Below are 23,712 nucleotides of genomic sequence, written 5' to 3'. Positions count from 1 at the left end.
TTTTCATGGGTTTCGCCCCCACAACCCAAAAATGTGCAGGGTAGGTGGATTGGCCATGCTACATTGCCCCTTAATTGGAAAAATGAATTGGATACTCTAAATTTTTTTTATTTTTATAAAGTGCTTTGATATCCGTTTCATAAGAACCTGCAGCATTGTTTTAAACATTGATTTCCAGGGCAAGCTATCTGTGACATTGGAGGTAAAATGTTTTGTGTTGTCCAGTGCTCTGTAGGTATGTCATGTGAGAATGCCAACTAGAAAATAATTCTGGATAGAAATAGATCACAGGAAGAGACCCTCATAACATTTTAAGAAGTATTTAGATGGGAACTTGTGATGTCAAGGGTACGGGCCAAGTGCTGGTAGACTGGAGTAGACTACTGAGGTTGTTTTTGACCAGCAGAGACATGATGGGCCGAAGGGCCTTTCCTGGGCTTTAGATCTCTATAATTCTAGAGTTGAAAGTGTGCACATGCAATAAATACTCCAGTTCGTCCCTCTTGGATGGTTAGAATAAATTGGCTAAATGGCTCTTAATATCAGAGTAAAAAATTTAGTAAGACGATCTGAGCGCTATCTACTGGCCGTGTTGTGCCTGAACGGGAACACTAGATGCTGAGAGAAGCATCCCATGGGCTTCCTGGCAGCCAGTACGCCTCACGGAATCTACCCAGATCTTGCGAGGTGTCGGGATCAGGACTCCACCCACGATGGACGTGACCAAGCCTCGCGCACCTGAATTGGTTTTAAACCCACTGAGGCATACTCCTTAGGCATGTTCACCCAGGATCTACCGGGTTCCCAGCATCTAATGGCCTCCCCAGAGAGTCCCCAGATGGACGGCGTTCAGTGCTGGTCCACACACACATGACCCAGGTGGAATGGCACCTGGAGGGGGGGGGGCTCCCGGGCCATCTGAGTCCCCTGAGTGATCAGGGCATGGTCGACTCCTTGCCCTCCCCATGGAACGTGGGCACTGAGGCTCAGTCACTGTCCTAAATTGTTAAATAAACTGGTTTTATTTTGAAGAAGTGATCCAAGAATTTTCTGTGGTGCTTTTCTATTACAGGCAGCTGGAAACCTCCTGGAGAATTCAATATTGTGGTTCTAATTGCTAACCAAAATCCCTTTTGGGTTTTTATTTTGAATACTTTTAATCATGTAAAGTATGTTGTGCCCTGTCCAAAATTCCAATCACAGAATTATTTAAAAGCAAACTTCATAACACTAATACTCGAGTGAAAGACCAGTTTGAGTGCAGAAATGACCATCGAGTCTATGTCAGCTCTTTTGTAAAGAATTCAACCCAGCAGCTGCTCTCTCCAGAAGTTAAACCGTCCATTTACACCTTTAAACTGCCTCAAAGGACGACCCAAGCCCAGCCTGGATCTATATCACTTCAGTCTTCATTAACTGTAAAATTACCTCCCCCCAACCCATTTCGGAAAGTTTTTCTGTGTGTAACTTCTCCTTCAAAATAACTAGTCTGTTTTCAGTTACAGCACGTAATCAGTTAAACATTCACTGAATTGGCAAGCATGTTCTTTTTTTAAAAAAACTGTTGTGATTGGAGCCATGTGACTTTGCCCCGCCCAATCATCCAATTAAGAATGAGGGAATTGTAATTTTGGTGTTTAAAATTATGAAAACCATAATGCAAATTAATTATTAAACTTTGACTGAGTGAAAAGCTAGGGAATGCAAGTATAAAATTAGCTAGATCTAAATGAAATTCCAGCTGAGATTTTCTTCCCCCTGCAGATTAATGGATATGTGAAATAGAATGTTGCATAACATTCAGAGGGCAACCATGATTGATGTGAGTCTGGAGTCACATGTAAAATTGGCAGATTTCATTCCTTAAAGGACATTCTTGAACCAAATGATCACCATTACTGAGACTAACTTTCAATTCCAGTTTTATTAATTGGATTTAAATTCCACCAACTGCCGTGGTGGGGTTTGAACCTGTCTCTGGATTACTAATTTTAGTGACATGACGAATACACCACCGAATATTGCTAAGGGAATAAGGAGCCATTTGTGGAATCCATTCCTAATATAGTGCCCTCCAGTAGGAGGAATTCACTCAGTAACCAATCATTCAGTGCATTCATCTGAAGTTGCCTTCATCACGTCATGAAAGGTTACTGTACGGAAACCGGTTTACAACACTCTTCTTTTCCACGTTGTGATGAGTGGTTTGCATCTTTAATTGGACGGCAATCTGCTCTGTTCTGGTGCAACCAAAGTACGAAAGTAAACTCCCGAGTGCTGCTCATAATCTGCTGTGAGGGTTTATTGCAAGTCTATCTGAATTGGACCACCCAAAACATTTCACCTGGGGCTGTTGCCCTGCTCCAGCTGAATGGAGCATTCTCGTTGATCCTTTGCCATAATGTTTTACGGTACAATAAATCAATGACAATTGACTGTGCTGAATGACTTTGTATTATATTTAGTCAGAACAAAGAAAATATATCTACCTTGGAAAGGAGAAATCTGTTGAACTGTGAATACAGAATTCTGTTTCAGTAAAAGACAAGTAGGGTGCATTGTATTTCAAAAAAATTGTATGTGCTTGCAAAATCAGTATGTAGCAGAGCAGTTGTGTACAGATTAACAAAATTAAGACAGCATTGTTTGTTGTCTTTTCAAAACCCGTGTGCTTGATTTTCCCAATTGATTGCGTCTCTCAATGATGACAAAGGAAGAAAGGGAAAAACTTGCATTTTTGTGGACTTTTCGTGACCTTCGTCAGCTTTGAAGGTCCAAAGTGTAGTCATTGTAGTAATGTAGGCAATGCAGCAGCTAGTTTGTGATGATGACCAGATGATTTTCTGATGTTCATTCAGGGATAAATATTATCTAGGACATTGGGGATAAATCCCCTGCTCTTCTTCAAAATAGCGCAGTGAGAACTTTTTCCATCCACCTAAGCAGACCGAAGGGGCTTTGGATTAACGTCTGATCCAAAAGACAGCTCCTCCGACAAGTTACTCCATCAGTACGACTACGACACTGGAGTGTCAGCTTTGATTTTTGTGCTTAAACCCTTGAGTGGGATTTAAGGTGAGAACTTTGTAATTCAGAGCTGCGTGTGCTGCCAACTGATCCAGGGCAGACACTGAGGGATCAACCACCAAGGAACAAATTTTAAAAGCTCTGAATTTAGGAGTAAAAGGATGAGTTAAGTAAGGCTTGTCGCAAGACTGTGGCCCACTATAAACTTTCAACTGATTAGAAACATCGCAAGTTGAACTAAATTAGAACCAACTAAAAATGCAAAGCCACTTCCTAATGTGAAAAAGAAAACAAGTGACCCTCCAGGGGTGGGGGGAGATATATATTTTAATAATTCAGAGACCCATTAGAACTTGTCATTGCATCATAATGTCTCTTCCTTAGACAAAGTGTTGGATATTGAAACAATAGTGGTCACAGATGTACTCACCTAAACCTCCTTGGAAATATATATTGGAAGAAGTATTTCAGGACTAGATTTCCAGCCACTACAGAGAGATTGTAAGAAAAGGGGCTAAAAGCTTGGTTCCCACTCTCTTCTGGAACAAATGTGTTGCCCGTTTGAAAGCCAACTTTACTAGAAATCTACCAGCAGAGATCTTGTAATAATTTCAACATCGTCAACATAAGATCACATCCACAAAACTAGGTAATCCAAATTGGCCAGCTTGTTTGAAAATCTACATCTATGGGGAAAATCAGTGGTCACTTAACTGCATATTGCTTTGACTTTTATTGTACTCATCCCTTATTTCTGATGCCTGTGCATGTGACATTGACTTTCATTATTTTCCCTCTGGTTTCGTGGTTAGCTCTCTCTTTGACTTAAGAGACCCTTGTTTGATTGGCTCTTTATTGCTCATGGCTTTGTTAAATATATTTAAATGCAGAAAAGGCATATCCTTATGAGAAAGCAACTTGAACCTTTGTGACCAACTAAGGAAGCTAAATAGAGCAGGCAGTTCTAGCCTTCTCACCTGATCAATACAGACTATTAACCCGATGGTGGTAATCTTCTGGGGTGGCGTGGTGGTGCAGTGGTGAGCACTGCTACCTCACCCGCGCCGAGGATCCGGGTTCGATCCCGGCCCCGGATCACTGTCTGTGTGGAGTTTGCACATTCTCTCTGAGTCTGTGTGGGTTTCACTCCCACAATCCAAAGATGTGCAGGGTAGGTGGATTGGCCACGCTAAATTGCCCCTTAATTGGAAAAAGAAGAGAATTGGGTATTCTAAATTTATTTTTAGAAAAGATGATAATCTTGTGGAATATGTGCAATAATGTGCCGGAAAGATCATTGAAGTCAACAGCATGATTGAATTGAGATTGAAGATGGTGAAAGACTAGCAGATGGAGTTGAGATTGATCAAAAATGACCAGGGTGGTTCGACCACATGCCTATTTCCAGATTTTAAAAATTCTTAGTATTCATGAGGTGCAGTTAAGAAAAAAGATTACACTGCCAAATATTAGATATTCGCCCAAAAGTAGTGAACACTTAGTTGACCAGTTGCTTCAATGATATCTGATATTCTGTGAAGCTTATTGTCACATTGAAGTAAGTCAAATTAGAAAATTGTTCCTTGGTTTGAATACTGAATCTGTTTTGTCTATTGCTCATCTGAGAGTAAAATGTTGGCGTTGTGTTTCTTTTTCTCTGTCTATTCTCCCACCTCAAAAAAGACCTGTCAGCCACTGCTCCATTCGCAACAAAATTTAACATTTGCTAATGAAGATGTGCTTTTGTTTTGATTGTCTTTTTTCGGATACGAGCTGATCTGGTTATGCTTCTGGAGGGCAATCTTCTTAAAGACACAATATATAAATGCAAATTGTTTCTGTAAAAGAACAAGTGCAGATGGTTTCATAATTTTACTTTTGTGCTGGTTCTGGATCTATTGCTCATTCGGCTTATTGCCTCATCTCTTTCTTTTGGAAGACAGGAAAGTGGGAGACTATTTATCAGGGGAAATAAATTGATGCATCTGCATTGCAATAAATGATATTGACTAGTAGTAATTATATAAAAGGTAAGCATTTTGCTTGGAACAAGTTAGAAGGATTATGCAGTAAAGCTCTGCTCAGTATGGGCAGTGTTGTGCTTTTAGTGTGTGTGAAGGTGCCATTAAGTTGCTGATGAGGTAATTGTCTTTCCTCCAGTTTGTATTGACTGCTTATGTCGCCATTCATATTTATTGGCACAGGTCAAAATTACTTTTGTGAATATATTCTGTTTGCTGGTTTTGGTTTTCTAATTTGAGCGATCTATGACACTGCAGCGCTAATTGGAATGAAATGAAAATGAAAATCGTTTATTGTCACAAGTAGGCTTCAAATGAAGTTACTGTGAAAAGCCCCTAGTTGCCACATTCCGGTGCCTGTTCGGGGAGGCTGGTACGGGAATTGAGCCGTGCTGCTGCCTTGGTCTGCTTTCAAAGCCAGCGATTTAGCCCTGTGCTAAACCAGCCGTAACAGTAGGTACCAGTGAACAAATGTGCAAGAGATGTAGTTTTTAAAAAAAAACCCACATGTACATCCTTACTAAAACAAGTGGAAACAAAGCATCAATTTCACAGTGACAATGTCTCTTATAGCAAACTTTCCTGCATATGACTGGGATGAAAAAGTTGGTAACGCGTAATCCTCATGTTCACCATTGAACTTGCCTGCCCGAATCAGGCCAAGCTGCTTGCCGAATAGTCATGTATAAATTCTCGAACATGAAAATAAAGTTTCTGGAAGACGTCATCCGAAAATGGGTATCTGAACTTTGTATGCAGGGCTGTTCATGTGTAATTGTTACAAGACGACAGAGCTGCTTATTCTCACTCGGTTTTGCTTGCCTCCTCACATTATTCCAAAAACCTCGCAGATAACATCATGACAGAAAATTAGGGGCTCAAATCCAGGATCTTACAGTTTAATTCCTCTGTCACAAACCACACTGATGTGTATACATTATCATGTGTCTCCCTCATTGATCTTCCAATCACCTTGGTAAGCTGTTTCTACTCCTGAACTATCCACATCTGATTCTATCAAAATGTCTTCTAATCTCGTTTCTGGGAGCAATGCATCTCACCTGGCCTGATGAATGTTGGCTACTGTTGTCACTAGGCAGATTTTTACCTGTTGTTGGGCAGGTTGCATCCTATTATATCTTATAAAATTAGTGTTGTGGCTGTTATTCGGCAAATCCATTACCGGTGTGGTTGGAGTGAGGCTGGTTGGGTGGTGAGTCTTGGCATGTGCTGTGTATCTTGGGAGTAATGACTCCTCTGTGCAGGATTGGGCCAGGTCACGTACTGTGGTTGGTACCCTGTTGCCCCTTTTATGTTTCGGACATAACTTCTTAGCCGGGATGTTCCGAGAGGCTGAGTGAGTTTTGAACAAGCAGCCTTTTCTCCTCTTTGACTATGGTGAAAGGCGTGCGCCAGAGGATCATGGACTCATGGCAGTGTCCTGGTTCTTTTTGATTCGAGCCCCTTTACTCCTCGTAGTTTTCCTTTTTTATCCTGTCTCGGTTGGTTCGTTGGGAGGTGCTGACTGCACGGACTATAATCTGAACATATTGTATGAATATTTGCTGGCCTTCTCTGTATAAATATGTGGAATTATAGTTTTGTACTGTGCCAGAGTTGAGGGTTTTGTTGCGTCTGATGATGTATGTAAAATATCTCATTAGAACTGGGGTCCTCAAATTTGTTTCTGTAATTTAAAAAAAATTATTTTATTGTTGTGTTAAAGAATCCGTGATTGGTTCCTACAAGGGTACAGTATAGACAGATCTGATATCCGAGATGAGGATGTTACAGGGTGTTATTGGTGCCTCTGGTGTGTCTGGAGTTGAGGGAGATATGTTCTGGTGTGTGCCTGAACATGGCGTGAGCATCTTAACCTGAATTCTTATGGTCATTGTGAGCAATTGCCGCGTGGAAAGGTGTGCACCATTTTACCATGTTTTCATAGCCTTACCCTCTTCTTCCTTCTCTGGCAACGTGTATAGAGGTGCCAAGTTGAGTTTAGCGATTGTACTGGGCCAACTGTATTGTTCTCCTGCCCTCTGTATGTTGAGACATTTTTTGCTATGCTATACCATTCCTGTGGCTTGTTGCGTTATTTGTTTAAATGGAAAAACTTCAATAAAAATACTTTAATTTTTTTTTTACTGCGATTGAAGGACCTGGAAATTTGAGGCATTGATATAAGCGTAGTGCAGAGGATTTGGCACTGAGAACCAAGAGAAACATTTCTACACAAATGGTTCATTGAAGGATAGACCATTCGCCATTTCAGAAAAGTTGGATAATTTGCTAAGAGAAAGGGATATGTGGAAGATGAACTCTCAATATGAACAGGTTGTGTTTATTCTGTACTTGTGCTTTTGTGGCAAATTGTGTTACTCTCCCCTTGCTGCCAACCGAATGAGACCTCAAAGGTGACTGAATTGGTTAAAGTACAACAAAGAATCGCTATCATTGTGGGAAATGAAAAGCAGGTGGACAAGCCAGTTTATTTGTCGTGGTGGTGTCTCTTAAGGTAACATATGTGATTAATGGAAGTTTGGAATCAACTCTGATCACCATGTTGGTAGTCAGATCCTTGAGCAGGCCATCAGCAGCTAGCCTGTCTCAATGATAGTACCTGGAAGGGCAAATAATGATTACTGCTTCTTCCCATGCTGCTCCGGTAAAACCTGCAGGAGAAAAAAAGGTGCAATGGGCAAGATTGGGCAACCCAGGAAGCTGACCAGCGATTTGCGTGAGCAAGCTGATTTTAGCTGTTTACATTTCAGCAATGCTCCTGGCTGAGCAGGAGGTGAAGGGAGGGTCCTCCAAGTCCTGGTTATGTCACCTCATGCCAAAACTCTGTGCTGTGGAAAAGGGATAAAGGGCATGCACACAGGCAAACTTACATCCTGCAGACAAATGTAGATTTTGCAGCTTGTATACAATGATAATGGGGTTCTGCATGTGCCAGGAAATGGACTGATCCAACAAGGCGAATGTATTGGCAATTGTTCCTCTTTGGCAAAACATTGGCTGCTGAGCGAGGATGGAGAGTGGCAATTGATGATTTCTCTTTGGAAAGCAGGTGTTTTTGCACCCCCCTTAAATAACAAAGCTAGCTTTCTGCACAAATTAACATTGCTAATTTAAGGCCCAGTGCATTGTGACTTCAAATAGGACAGACATGATTATGTGAATCCAAAGTTTAAAACAGCATCTAAGTGGGAATTTAATACTTTGCCCTAGCTGTGTGGTTGTTGCAGCCCCGAATGGTGCAAAAGTTATAAATAAGGCACAAAGTTATCCAAATCCTATCCTCAAAACTGTTTTTTGTTGTAAAAATTTAATGAGCAAATTAAATCTAGCAAAATTTGCCATTTGTGCTAAGACTTGTCATATGTTTTTGCTGGTGAGTTATGTTATGGATCCTGGTGGTTGGTTTCTGTTTGTAGTTTGTGCTTTAAGCTAAGCAATGCTGTGATTTATTTTGTCATTCAGGAGTATCTTATATTCATGAAGTATATTGTACTGTATTACTGATGCACAGTATGCATGACCATGATAGTGTAGTCTAGTTTAACCAGCCTTCATAATATTTAGCTTTGGTCCATCAATTGAGCATGGAATGTTTAGGTATGGGTGAATACCATAAAGCAAGACATCTTCACTTTGGAGAGATGCCAGTATCGAAGTAATCTAATTTACTTCCCAAAACCCAATCAGTTATAATTCTCCCAGCTGCCTCATTTTGCTAGCCAGAATTCGTCATGACACTAACTGTTGAATGTCTTTTGTGCAGTTAAGCTTTCTGCCTTCTCTACTCAATATCACTTATTTTCCATACAGTCGTATTTGATGATAATAGTTTCAGGAATACATTTTACCATGAAACTAAATGTTTAGTGTGCAACTTGCGAAATTTTGAGCTTAAACTTTGACCCACAATCCAACTAAACATAGCAGTAGTGACGGCAATGTAATTTGAAACCATGAATGATAGTTAGTCGGGATTTAATATTTAGTGCTGAGTAAATGGTATAGTAGTAATGTATGGGCAGCACAGTGGTTAACACTGCTGCCCTTGACTTCCGGTGGCGGCTATGAAGGAGTAAGTCGCACATTTGGTGGCTCCCGTTCGGGCTGGACTTTTGGACCTTCCCCCCGAATTTTTACCAGACTTGAATTGAAAAATTGATGACAGAGGCAATTGTGTACTGAATTCCCACATCGGTGCATGGAGAGGAGGACTAGAAGTGCTCGTAAAAGGCAGCAACAGATGAACGGAGAAGGCTGTAGCCACCTAAATTGGCCAACTCACGATTTAAAATGGTGAACAGCAAAGGCTGATGGGAAAGTCAGCCAAAAAGACAGAAACCGGCAGGTGTAGGTTTGCTGTGTATTAAAACTTTGCAAAAGGCCAGACAACATCGATACCAGCGACCATCACCATAACAATGTAGCAGCCATCTGCATACTGATGAGCAATCCCCGGGAACAATCAGTAACATTTTGGACGCACAAGGCAAAGCCAAACTCCTCGGCGCCAGCAGGAGCCAACACAAAGGAGGTGTTCTTGAGGAGCACCTCAAGACCGCCCATCGATCAGGGAACCGCTCCAGTATTGGAGAAATCGAACCAAGCGATTGGGACAAAGTCCAATCACTTGGGACCAGGTACAGGGTCTGCCCCGAAAGGCGGGAAGCCCTTGGGGACTATAAGAGCTAAGCCCCAAGTTCAAATCGCTCTCTTCACTTCTGCGCCCTGCCCGGGTCACCCAGCAACACGGACCAACATTGACCGTGACCGGTGCAGTGACCACCGAACGAAGTAAGTCTTAATTCAACGCTCGCTACGAGATAGGCGCTCCTAGCTACCAATCCGTACCAACTTCAAATCCCTCAGAACCCGAACGAAAGGCCATTTGTTCCCCTGACCTGGTGGGCCAGTCCAAAGTTAAGTATAGGCCTGTTAGTTGTAGAAGTAGCTTAGACGTAGAATTTGTGCATGAGTAGTGATTACTGTGTATAATAAATGTGCTTTGATTTGAATCTTACTAATCGGTGTATTGGGTTATTGATCATTACTCGGACTTGAACCTCATGGCGGTATCATAAAGATACCTGGCGACTCGAGAGCAAAGGTAATAAAACAGAGCAATTGAACCAAGGAGAAATTTAGCAACAAGGCTTGGGCTGAACTTGCGGCGGGTGGCAGCATGGCGGAGGACCGGACCTCTGGCTCGTCAACCCAGCGGTCAATGGAGCAGCTGATGCAAGTTATCCAGGAGGGCTTCGCTAAGTAGAAACGGGACTGATTGGCCCCGATTAAAGAGTCAATTGCGCAGCTGGAGCTTAGATTGGATGCCCAAGATCAGGCGATCCAGAAAGTAGAGAAGGTGCTGGCTGACCAGGAGGATCATCAAACTGCGGTGGAGTTGGTGGTGGGGATGTTGAGAGACCAGCAGAAAAGGCTCCTGGAGAAGGTGGCGGACCTGGAGAATAGGTCCCACTGGCAGAACTTGAGAATCATTGGGCTCCCAGAGGGGTCTGAAGGTGCGGACGTTGGGGCATATATAACGGACATGGTTCATGGTTGAAAAGCTGCTGGGGGATTGGGCATTCTCCCGACCCTTGGAGGTGGACAGGGCTCACAGAGCGCTCGCGAGGAAGCCGCGAATGGGAGACCCCCCCCCCCCCGAGGGCAATGGTGGTGAGATTCCACAGGTACTCGGGTGAGGAGCGCAATAACAGTGGACCAAGCAGACACGGATCTGTAAATGGGACAACGGTATCCTGTGGATCTATCGGGACCCGAGTGCGGAGGTGGCCAGGAGAAGAGCGGGGTTTAACCAGACCAGGTCGACCCTTTTTAAGAAAAAGGTGAAGTTCGGGCTGCTGTATCCGGCCCGTCTCTGGGTCAGGTACGAGGAGCATCATTTTTATTTCGAGTCGCCTGAGGATGCGCTGGACTTCACGAGTCGCCTGACGGTGCGCTGGACTTCGCGAAAAGGAAAGGACTGGTGGTGGACTGAGAACTTTTGAACTTTGCTGCAACGTTCATGTTTAAAAAAAGTTTCTCGTTTTTCGATTTGTGGATGCTATTTGTAATGCCTTCTGTATTGATTTGGGGCCAGTTGCAGAGCTGAGTGAGTTAAAGTTTACATTAGCACTTTTGGGGGATGGAGGTGTGTTTGTTTAGATGTTGGATCTCTTGCTTGATCTTTTCTTTGTTTAGCGGAGTTTTGTTTCTGTCGGGCAATTGTGTTGGGACTGTTTGTCATTTGAATATGTGTGTATGAGCGGCGGTGGGGAGGGAACAATAGGTGGGAGAGTTTCTGGCGCCAGGGGCCACCAAGCTAGCTGGCGGGCTAGCTCACGGAAGCATAGTGGGGGGTGAGCAGATGTTAGGCTTATCAAAGGGGTGATTTACATTGTGCTGTTACTGGGGGAGGGGAGGGGGAAAATGTTCTGCTGGCGAGGGAGGGACTTGGCTGAGAGACTGAGAGGAGGTCGAGGGGGGCGGAGGCTGCCTGGGGGCAGGCCGGTGGAGGCGTGGAGCGCGGGCTGGAGACTGGCCCAAGAAAGGTGATGGCTGATCGGCGAGGGGGGGGAATGAGCTACCCAACTAGGCTGTTTACCTGGAATGTACGAGGGCTCAATGGGCCAGTCAAGAGGGCACGTGTGTTCGCGCATTTGAGAGGACTGAAGGCGGACGTGATAATGCTGCAGGAGACGCACCTTAGAGTAGCTGACCAGATTAGATTGAGGAAAGGTTGGGTCGGTCAGGTCTTTCACTCGGGACTAGACTCGAAGACTAGAGGGGTCGCGATCCTGATTAATAAGCGGGTGGTGTTTGAGGCGGGAAGAATAGTTTTGATGTGGGAGGCTGGTACATTATGGTCAGTGGGAAATTGGAGGCGGTGAAGGTGGTACTAGTAAATGTGTATGTGCCAAATTGGGACGATGTGGAGTTTATAAAGAGGATGCTGGGGAAGATACCGGACCTGGACTCGCATAAGTTGGTCATGGGAGGGGACTTCAACATAGTTATTGACCCTGGCTTGGACCGGTCAAGCTCAAAAACGGGCAGGGTGCCAGCAATGGCAAAGAAACTAAAAGGGTTCATGGAGCAGATGGGGGTGGGGTGGTGGGGATGGGGGGTGGACCCATGGAGATTTGGGCAGCCAAGGATTAAGGAGTTCTCCTTCGACTCACATGTGCATGGATTGATTTCTTTATTCTGTGAAGGGCTTTCCTGATGGGGCTGGTGGACACGGGGTACTCGGCGATCACAATCTCAGACCATGCTTCGCACTGGGTTGACCTACAGGTTAGTAAAGACAGTAACCAGCGCCCGCACTGGATGTTAGACGTGGGTCTTTTAGCTGATGAGGTGTGCGGGCGATGAGGAAATGTATTCAGAACTACCTGGAAGTCAACGACACGGGGGAAATTTCAGCAGCGGTGGTCTGGGAAGCATTGAAGGCGGTGGTTAGAGGGGAGCTAATCTCGATAATGGCAGCGATGGACCGACTGGTAAAGGAGATACTACAGATCGATAGGATGTATGTGGAGACCACAGAGGCAGGGCTTTTAAGGGAATGGCGGAGGCTACAGGTGGAGTTTGGCTTGTTAACTACAGGGAAGGCGGTAGAGCAGCTGAGAAAGGCGAGGGGGGCGATCTATGAGCATGGAGAGAACGTTGGCAGAATGCTTGCACAGCAGCTTAGAAAGAGGGAGGCAGATAGGGAAAGTAAAGGATGGAGACAGGAACCTGGTGGGAGACTCAGCAGGGGTAAATAAGGCGTTTAAGGAATTTTATAGTAGGCGGTACGGGTCGGAGCCCCCAACAGGGTCGGAGGGGATGAGGCACTTCCTAGGGGGTTGAACTTCCCGAAAGTGGACGGGGAGCTGGTAGAAGGGCTGGGGCCCAAATCGGGTTGGAAGAGATTGCGGAGGGTCTGAAGGCCATGCAGTTGGGTAAAGCCCCGGGGCTGGACGGGTACGCAGTGGAGTTCTATAAAAGTTCTCTGGGGTATTGGAACCGTTGTTGATGAGGACATTTGGTAAGGCAAGGGAGAGAGGGGTGCTTTCCCCGACGATGTCACAGGCCACGATTTCGTTGATCCTGAAGCGGGACAAGAACCCGGGGCTGTGTGGGTCCTATAGACCGATATCCCTATTGAATGTGGACGCCAAACTGCTGGCCAAAATTTTGTCCTCCAGGATTGAGGATTGTGTTCCGGACATTAATGGGGAGTACCAGACTGGGTTTGTGAAGGGAAGGCAGTTGGTGGCCAATATAAGGCTATTAAACGTGATCATGATGCCCCCTGGAAGGTAGGGAGGTGGAGTTGGTGGTCGCAATGGACGCAGAGAAGGCCTTTGATCGAGTGGAATGGGAATATCTGTGGGAAATGTTGGGACGGTTCGGAATTGGGCGGGGCTTTATTGACTGGGTCAGGTTGCTGCATCAGGCTCGTGTAGCGAATGTACGGACGAACAGGATAACATTGGACTATTTTAGGCTGCACCGGGGGACGAGACAGGGATGCTCCTCTCCCCACTGTTGTTCGCGTTTGCCATAGAGCCGCTGACAATTGCACTGAGAGCCTCAAGGGGCTGGAAGAGGCTGGTCCGGGGGGGGGGGGGGGGGGGGGGAGCGGGGGGAGTGGAGTGGAGTGGAGCACAGAGTCTCGCTTTACGCAGACGACCTGCTCCCGTATGTATCGGACCCAATAGAGGGGAAGGAAGAAATCATTAGGATTATGGAGGAATTTGGCCGGTTTCCGGGGTGTCAACTAAATATGGGGAAAGGTGAGATGTTTGCGGTCCAGGCGAGGGGACAGGAAAGGCTACTGGGGGAACTGCCGTTTAGAGTAGTGGGGGCAGCTTTAGGTATCTAGGCATCCAAGTGGCGCGGGAATGGGAACGGCTGCACAAGCTAAATCTGGCCCGACTAGTAGACCAAATGAAGGACGATTTTCAGAGGTGGGACGCGCTCCCGTTGTCATTAGCTGGGAGGGTGCAGACGGTGAAGATGATGGTCCTCCCGAGATTCCTGTTTGCGTTTCAGTGTCTCCCCATTTTTATTGCGCGGTCCTTTTTTAAATGGGTCAACAAAGTGATCACTGGCTTTGTCTGGGCGGGCAAGACCCCGCGAGTAAGGAAGGTGATGCTTGAACGGAGCCGGGGAGAGGGCGGGCTGGCGCTGCCAAACTTCAGTAACTACAATTGGGTGGCGAATATAGCCATGATCAGGAAGTGGGTGGTGGGGGGAGGGTCGGCATGGGAGCGTATGGAGGCGGCTTCATGCAAGGGCACCAGTTTGGGGGTGTTGATAACAGCGCCTCTGCCGTTCCCGCCGGCACGGTACTCCACCAGCCCGATGGTGGTGGCGATCCTGAGAGTCTGGGGGCAATGGAGGAGACATGTGGGAGCAGAGGGAGCATCGGTTTGGTCTCCAATCTACAATAATCACCGGTTTGCCCCGGGAAGTATGGACGGGGGGGTTTCGGAGATGGCAGAGAGCAGGGATTCAGAGGATGGGGAATATGTTTATAGAGGGGAGCTTTATAAGTTTGAGGGAGCTGGAGGAGAAGTTTGGATTGGCGAGGGGAAACAAATTCTGGTACCTGCAGGTGCGGGACTTCCAACGCAGACAGGTTTCAACCTTCCTGCTCCTACCACCAAGAGGGATACAGGACAGGGTAGTTTCCAGAGGGTGGGTGGGAGAAGGGAGCGTCTCTGACATTTACAAGGAACTTATGGCTCAGAGGAGACGCAGAGTGAGGAGCTGAAGCGCAAGTGGGAAGAGGAGTTGGGAGGAGAGATAGAGGATGGTCGATGGGCAGACGCGTTGAGTAGAGTCAATGCGCCCACAACATGTGCCAGGCTCAGCCTGATACATTTCAAGGTCGTTCACCGGGCTCACATGACTGGCCCGGATGAGCAGATTCTTTGGGGTGGAAGATGGGTGTGCAAAGTGTGCGGGAGGGCCAGCGAACCATGTCCACATGTTCTGGACATGTCCCAAGCTTAGGGGATTTTGGCAGGGGTTTGCAGCTGTCATGTCCAAGGTGTTAAAAACAAGGGTGGCGCTGAGTCCAGACGTGGCGATTTTTAGAGAGTCGGAAGATTCGGGAATCCAGGAGGAGAAAGAGGCAGATGTTCTGGCCTTTGCTTCACTGGTAGCCCGGAGACGGATATTATTAGCATGGAGGGACACAAAGCCCCCGAAGTCGGAGACCTGGCTAATCAAGTTCGCCATGAGAGGGTCAATGTTAGGGTTCACCCGGAGGTGGCAACCGTTCATCGACTTCTTTGCTGAAAATTAATCGTCAGCAGAAGGGGAGGGTGGGTTAGTTTAGCTTTGAGTAGGGGGTTAATAAAGGTGGGACCTGTAAGGGAGGAAGACAGCATTTGCACTGTTTCGATTCATGTACATTGTTTATTTTGTTGTTGTTGTAAAAAACACTGCTGCTCTCACAGTGCCAGGGAACCCGGGTTCAATTCCGGCCTTGGATGACCTTGTGTGGAGTTTGCACTTTCGCCCCGTATCTACATGAATTTACTCCCACAGTCCAAAGATGTGAAGGTTGGGTAGATTGGCCATGCTAAATTTCCCTTTGGGGTCCAGGGATGTGCAGGTTATGTTATTCTAGGTAGGATGCTCTTTCAGAGGGTCATTGCAGATTTAATGGGCCGAATGGTCTCCTGCTCTGTAGGAATTAATCACATGAAAATGGGGACGGAATGAGACCTGGTCTAAGAAACATCTGTGGACTGACTCCATTGCGCATCCTGAGCGGAGGGAGAAGGATGATATGTAAAATAAAGGGTTAGACGTTGTTAAGCAGTTTCTACTTTGCTTCCGGATATTCTCCCTTAAGAAACACTATCCCCAAATATTCTTCACGATCAGCACTATTGTATTGCCTTGTTTTGGTATATCTGCATTGTCCAGCAATTTGCTCACCACCGACGAATGTCACTGGCATTTTATTGCAACCATAGATTCACTCTCCAAAAATAAAAACTGAAGCGGACTCGAAGAGAAGAATGCAAAAATATAAAGCATTGAAATATATCATGGAAAAGTGAAATAATAACCCTGGCAGCCTTCTGTCTCGTGAACCAATCGGTTGCTTCCTGGTGTTGGGTCAACTGTATTAAGTATCCCCTGGTGTGGCTGCGGAGCCCCACTCTGACCTGGCAGTATCTGCCGCACATGCTGCAAATGAACCCAGGTTGGCTGAAATAACAGGATGCTGTTATTTTCTCTGGGTCCTCTTCTCAGCGAGCTGAGCCTTCCATTTCACTTTGCATCTCCAGATACCCGTCATTCCTCCTTGTGTCCCTCAGCCGCTGCCTCCCAGTTGTCTGTGTCCGTGTCCACCATCGTCATATCTTGCTTCTCGGTGTACTTTTAGCAGAAGTATGGGTGCCCATCAATTCGTGACCCAGTGGTCAGTTCATTGTATCTAAGGTCTTGGGGTATATGCTCATCCTTCACCCCATGAAGGTGAACAAACTTCGCAGATGTTAGCTTCGTAATAATGTATGCTGATGGATGACTGCATGCTCCAGTATCTCTTGAGTGGTGACCGTGCCCTGTCGAGAGATGGCGATGATAAAAACGTTTTAGTCTTTCCTCTTGCCAGGTGTATGTCGTCCAGCCCTCGCACTGTCGTGCACTGAAGACAGAGGCTGAGTAGACTTGCAGTTTGGTGTTCTCTGTTAGATTGCTGTTGTTTCACGCACTCTTGCTCTGCTTGGGCATAACAGCTGCGGTTTGTGCAATGTGCAGCATAACTGACTTTGCGGTGCCCAGATATGTGAAACTAGCAACAACTTTTTACGGTATGACAATGTGATACTCAATCAGCATTACTTTTTTTTTAAAATTCCAATTAAGGGACAATTTTGTGTGGCCAATCCTCCTACCATGCGCATTCTTTGGGTTATGGGGGCTAGACCCACGCAGACACTGGGAAAACGTGCAAATCCCACACGGACAGTGACCCAGGACCGGGATCGAACCCGGGCCCTCGGTGCCGTGAGGCAGCAGTGCTAATCACTGCGCTACCGTGTAGCCCAATCAGCATTGATAACGTTTTGGACCATTTGTCTTCCTGATGCTGATGGCCAACCCAATTCTGTACAAGAGTGAGATGTGTCCATTTTCTGCAGAAGATATTCCTTGATGTGTAATGCTAGTGGCTCATTTGAAAAGAATTGCAGCACTTTGCTGATCTACTTCTGCCCAAGAAACTAACCGTCTCCTACTTTTATATTGGTGTCATATGCAAACCAGTCATTCAGGTGTGCATCACAGTAAGAGCATATGGCCTCTTTCAAAGAGAACATTTTCGATTAAATGATTTTCTGTTACCACATACAACTTTAAAAAAAAAAAAATTTGGTGTACCCCAATTTTTTTTTCCAGTTAAGGGCAATGTACGGTAGCACAGTGGTTAACACTGTTGCTGCACAGTGCCGGGGTCCCGGGATCGATTCCCGCTTTGGTCGCTGTCTGTGCGGAGGCTGCGTGTTCTCACCGTGTCTGCGTGGATTTCCTCCGGGTGCTCCGGTTTCCTCCCACAAGTTCCGAAGGACGTGCTTGTTAGGTGAATTTGACATTCTGAATTCTCCCTCTGTGTACCTGAACAGATACCGGGATGTGGTGACTAGGGGATTTTCACAGTAACTTCATTGCAGTGTTAATGTAAGTCTGCTTGTGACAATAACAAAGATTATTATTATAATGTGGCATCATCGACATGGAGCAATTCTTTTTTTTATATAAATGTTTTTTATTGGGTTTTTGAACACAGGATATTTACAGTTATGTACACAGATTGAAATATATGGAAGAGAAAAAGTAAAGAAACTGGTAGGATATTGTGCATTAGCTCAACAACAGCAACTCTGTACAGTTAGCAATATTATGTTTAACAAATAAGTAGGCACCTGTGTGTGTGGGGGGTGGGGGGGGGCAACTGAGGAGGTACATGTGCATTTGGGTGCCGGAGAAACAATTACAGTAGTTATGTCCAGTACAGCGAGGGCAATACGAGAATGGATCTGGTGTTGGTGTTGTCACTTGAGACATAGAGCAATTCTGAGGACATGGCGCACTTGTGTCTTGAATCTCAGGCCGGCAAGCAAGGCTGTGAACAGCTTTTGCAAAGTGAAAAGTGTGACATAAAGGATGTCTGTGTAAGCTGCAACCCTGTTTGACTTTGCAGTGGATCTAGAAGGGTTCTGATGTTGACCCAACATAGCTGACCTTACTTACCCCCCATGTTGTCCTGGAAGGAGGAGATGGAATAAAATGATGAAGTGCAACAAAAAGATACAGAAAAAAAAGAGCTTGAAAGGCAGGAAGAAATAATTTACTGATTGAGGGAACCAAATATAAAATGTTGCACTTTGTAAGTGTTGCTGGAGTTTTTGTCTTTGCATGGTATTGTGGAATTTTACCAAACAACAAAGACTTCAGTACAATCTGCTTTTAGCAGTCGGTTAGCTGATTTCTGGCAAGACGGTACAGTAAGGTACAGCTACTGGTCCCTGGACCCTTGAGTTGGGTCACCGAAATGTTGGTAGGATTCCTGTTACTGATCATTATCCAGTAACTATGTGGACAGAAACTGTCTTTGATGCAATGCCGAACAGCAGAGTTGAATAGTCTGCAGGCAATCTTCCAGGCTCAGTGAAAATGGCTAGTTCAATGAGGTACTGGAGGGCAGCCAATTCCGACAGAGCTCTACCCCAGCAGGAACAACCTCCTTTTAGGTTAGGAGGGGAAACTTTAACAAAAATACTTTCTTAGAAAATAATAATCTAACCCTGAAATATTTATTGGCTTTCAATCTCAGCAGTTGGGAATGATATTTTTGTGATTAACTTGAATTAAATGGCAGTGAGGTCATGAGAAGCAAACAAATCACCTTTTGTAATGTTTCTCTTAGCTGCATGCTGCAGAATGTGTTAAATATTGACAATATTAAATATCTTTTTTTTGAACAGTGTCGTCTTTGGGTATTTTGAAGTAACTTGTTAAACCACCTTGCAATACCACATTCTGCTCTTGGCCATTCTGTGATAAGAGACCTGTTGGCTTAGTCATTAACTTTTAATGTTGTGAAACCCATAAAGGGTTCATCCTGTGACAGATAGCAGGAGCAGATTTGGGACAGTAATTGCATGTAGTCTGCGCTCTTGTTTGAAATATGTTTTATCATGTTTAAGATGTGAAAATGAAATTGTTAGGTGTGTGCTAAATCCAAAGAGCATTGACTTCATCCGATTCACAAGGTAAGGAGATGCTGTGAATTTTTTTTTTTTAATTTAGGGTACCCAATTCATTTTTTCCCAATTAAGGGGCAATTTAGCGTGGCCAATCCACCTACCCTGCACATCTTTGGGCTGTGGGGGCGAAACACACGCAAACACGGGGAGAATGTGGAAACTCCACACGGACAGTGACCCAGAGCCGGGATCGAACCTGGGACCTCGGCGCCGTGAGGCCGCAGGGCTAACCCACTGCGCCACCGTGCCGCCGAGTTGCTGTGAAATTGATAGTTGTGCAATTATGTAACATGTCAACACAGGCCAGTTCAGAGTAAGGAAGGATTAACCTAGTCATGGCAGCAGTCTGTTGGAAGTTCCACATGTGAAAGACAACAATTAAATTTGTGGCTTCTGTTATTGTTAGAGGGAGTGTTTTTTAAAAAGAAAAACCTCCAGGTTAGTTTTTGTGCAGTCTTATTTCAAAGTGGTGTTTGCTCTGCCCATTGTACAGGGTGTGGTTTTACTTGGATTCTGTAATAATACTTGACTGTCAAATCTCAAGAGGAAATTTGAACCAGAAGGTTAAAATATAATTCATCCCAAAACAATCAGGAACAGATTTACCTAGCTCTGCAGTGTGCTGGTTTTAAAGACTTTAAAGCTAACACTTTCTCACTTCATCTGTTCTAAATGTGCAAAGAATGTGATCCCAGTTAGCCATAAAACAATGCAATGAGTGGAGCGATTTTATTACTACTAGTCAGAATTGGCAAACTCATATTTCCATAGAATGAAGTCTCTTAATGAATGTTCCTGTAATAGTATATGTTGTGAGTACTTCAGCTTGTTCAAATTAACCTCTCAAGAGGAATTGCTTTACAGCTCGTACTATTTAAAAATAATGTCTCTGGTAGTAAGGTTGTATAATTTAATGGCTTAAATTATGGCAGCTATTTTTTTTTTTTTTTTTTTTGTTCGCTTGATGTTGGGCGCAAAACAGAAACCATTCGTGTTGTAAAATTTCTATACCAAGCTATCAAGAAATTCAAATTAGTGACATTTCTGTTTGCCCAGTATGAAGTATGCTCTTGTTGGGGCACATTACACTGAAGAATTCTGAAGCATTTATGTGCAGGTCCTATTACTGAGTGGTTTCACCATTTGGAGGTGCCAAGTCTCAGCAGTCAAAAGTTTCTACAGTGCAGTTCTGAATAGTGATTATGCATTAGTAATATATTGAGCTAAATTGAAGTATAAAACCAAAATTCAGCATTTATGCATCTTTTCAATCAGCTTGTCATGTACAAAATGAAACATGTTAACAACCTAGGTTGTAGAGATGCCCCAGGCAAATAATAAAAGTTTGGGTGTGAGAGAAAATTTTGCTTTCAATCCCTTCTATTCTTTCCTTCTAAATTAAAATAATGTCACTGTAAGGCTATTTAGGAATATGTTGTTCCATGAAGATGCACATCGTAGTTGAACTTCAGATAAACTAATAGAAGGATTACAAATCCAAGGACAGCCATGTAATTCATAATAATCTGTTTACATTATCATTGACAATGCCACAGTGATTGGAGTCAAGTTCATAAGTGAGTGCAAACCTAAAACACTGCTTGATGCATCCAAAGGAACATCTTCTTGTAATCTTAAGAAATGTTAAAACTTTGATCTGTACTGTTGAGAATGCCACTTATCTTTGTGTCATCAGCAAATTTTGATATGTGGCTTTCTATCGCATTATCTAAGTGAACTGTTGAGATTCCTGCCAAGACACCACTAATCACATCCTACCAATTAATAATAATAATCATCTTTTACTGTCACAAGTATGAAGTTACTGTGAAAAGCCCCCAGTCACCACAATCCGGCAATTAAAGCCTGCCCATCATTCTACCTTGTGTCTCGCCACTCAGCCAGTTTCCTAACCAGGACATTAATTTGCCTTTGATTCCGTTAGCTTCCAAATTAGCTAGAAGTCTATTTAAGGGATTTTATCTTATACCTTCTGGAAGTCTATATAAATAATATCGGTTCACGACTTCATTTACCCCTTCAAAAAAAATTGAATCGGGTTCGACAGGCCTGACTCATCCCCTGCAGATCCATGCTGGCTCTCTGGTAAAGTAAACATGTTCAAGGTGTTCCGTACCCTTATCCTCAAATATGACGCCAGTAGTTTTTTGGAGGCAGATGTTAAGTGAACTGTTCTATAATTCCTTGGCTTTCCTCTCTCCTTGTACAGCAGAGTTACATGCACAATTGTTTTGTACAGCAGAGCGCTTACCCCTCAGGTGTATAAACTAGTTCTGTATGAGATTAAATTAATTTTTGAACACGTACTTATCTTCGGTCATTTTGTTCAATGACAAATTTGCCCAGCTTACTGTGGACACTGTAGTCGCCCTAATAAATCTAGAATCTTATCTTTCGTGTTTCTCTCTTTCAAACACCGTTTAATTTGATCATGTCACTATTTGATAACTATTCATGCACAGTTAGGTTATGAGCTAAATCTGGTTCATTGGTCATTATTAAATCTAATATGGCATGCCCTCTGTTAATTCCAGGTCACATTGAAAGCTGCCCTAGTTGCACTCAAATTCATGTAGTTTGCTTATTTCAATCTGGAAATTAAAATCTCCCATTAACACCACTCTACTACCTACTTGTCTAATCTCTGCATTCATGCAATCAACTTCACAGCTGCCGCCAGCTCTGAACAACTCAATACAGTTTGAAATTATTTTTCCATTTCTTTACTCTACCTGTAAAGCCTCCACTGTCAGCTTACCTCTTGTTATATCTTCTCTTATCTCAAAGTGATTTCCTCCTTAATCACCGAGACCACTACCTCTCGGCTGTTTTTTCCTGACTTTCTTGAAGACCTCATCACCTGTTACATTTCGTTCCTCTCTTGAGTGTCTTCCAGCCACTTTTCATTCATGGATACCATGTCATGCCCTCCAATTTGAATTTGTGCCTACAATTCATTCAACTTGTTCCTTATGTTCTTTTGTAGAAAATCATTAACGCAACACACCTTAATGTGCTCTTCAGCTCTAATATTTTGCTTGACTGTTTATTTTACTCTGCTAGTTTAGTGATTAGGGTTTTATTTTGAGTGTACTTTGCTCTCCCCTTTGATTTTTGAGCTGTTGTTAATACTACCTTTTCCATCAGAGATTTTAGCCTTGTGACCATTCTGTTTATCCTTTCCACTAGGACACAGCCTGGTTGGGTGAAACCTGTCTTTCCTGTCACAATACTGCTGGCAGTGTTCCAACCCGTCTTTTCCACACCGTGTTCATATCTCTTTAAACCTACCTCTTACTACGTCAATTTACACATGACTAGATGATAGACCAGAAATTAAAACCCTTGAGGTCTTGTTTGATTTAGCCCCTCTAGTTCCTGGTATTCCCCAACAGGCTCCTGGTATTCCCCAACAGGCTCCTGGTATTCCCCAACAGGCTCCTGGTATTCCCCAACAGGCCCTCTTGCATATTCTTCCTTGTGTTGCCACAACATGAAAGCTGAAAAGTCGTCAAATTTTTTCTGTCACTTTTTTTGGGCAGTAGCTTGGTTCTCCAACTATTGAGAGCAGTATTTCAGGGTGTAACCACAAATAGTTTGCCATGTTGTGAAGATCAGCCAGTTCTTTGCAGGGACGAAGGATGGGTGTGGGCACGCCCACCCAAACGAATCCCGTTCACATGTTCTGGCTGATGGCTGAGTCCAAAGCTAAAGGTATTCTGGCAGGGATTCTCGGATGTTGGGTCCGAGATGCTGGGGTGGAGGTGGTGATATTTGGAGTGTCGGAAGATCCATGTGGGGAGAAAGGCAGATGTCTTGGCCCTGGCCTCCCTGATAGCCTGGAGATGTATTTTGTTGAGCTGGCAGGACTTGGAGCTGCCAAACAGTAAAAAATATATACAAGGCCGAACGGTACAAACACTAAGTGGTATGGGTGAACAACCTGGCAGAATTCCAGTTCGCCTTACGGGGGATGGAGGAGGGGTTCGCCCGTGGGTGGAAGCCGTTTATCGATTTCTTCAGGTGAATTATGGCAACAGCGGGCGGGGGGAAAGGGGGGGGGGGGGTTGTTTGCTTCCGTTGTTTTGGAAGGAGGGATAAAGGGAGAAAAAAACTAAGGTGACAGGGAGAGTTGTGGGATTGGTATCGGGCGTTGTTGTGGGCCTGTGTTTTTTGTTCCTGCGGATTTCTGTTTTTCTGATATTTCTATATACATATGCAAAATGCCTTTAATAAAAATATTTAATAAAAATAGTTTGGCCATAATCAAACACTCTCTATCTGAAGTCTAGATGCTGAAATGTTTCCTATCGAGGGAGAGATTTAGAAATAGGGGGTGT

The 23,712-nt window shown here is 44.4% G+C and overlaps 1 protein-coding gene and 1 long non-coding RNA gene across 9 annotated transcripts in view; one reads left to right on the top strand and one right to left on the bottom strand.

Annotated features, from left to right (window-relative positions):
- LOC140388087 (uncharacterized) overlaps positions 1-22,321 on the bottom strand; it is an 83,189-nt gene extending 60,868 nt beyond the window's left edge. Inside the window, exon 1 of the long non-coding RNA XR_011934083.1 lies at positions 22,131-22,321. This is a non-coding gene — a long non-coding RNA (uncharacterized lncRNA). The remainder of the gene's footprint in view (positions 1-22,130) is intronic.
- eps8a (EGFR pathway substrate 8a, signaling adaptor) overlaps positions 1-23,712 on the top strand; it is a 214,449-nt gene that overhangs the window by 70,326 nt on the left and 120,411 nt on the right. The window contains exon 1 of one of the 8 annotated variants that reach the window (XM_072471714.1): positions 19,231-19,357. The exons of the other annotated variants lie outside the window; for them this stretch is intronic. The gene's annotated coding sequence lies outside the window, so the exon portion shown is untranslated. Of the gene's footprint in view, positions 1-19,230; positions 19,358-23,712 lie in introns of those variants that run through there. 8 annotated transcript variants of the gene reach the window in all.

This window comes from Scyliorhinus torazame, chromosome 13 (genome assembly GCF_047496885.1).
Source record: "Scyliorhinus torazame isolate Kashiwa2021f chromosome 13, sScyTor2.1, whole genome shotgun sequence".
Taxonomy (NCBI): domain Eukaryota; kingdom Metazoa; phylum Chordata; class Chondrichthyes; order Carcharhiniformes; family Scyliorhinidae; genus Scyliorhinus; species Scyliorhinus torazame.
This window is presented reverse-complemented; position numbering and strand designations above follow the sequence as displayed.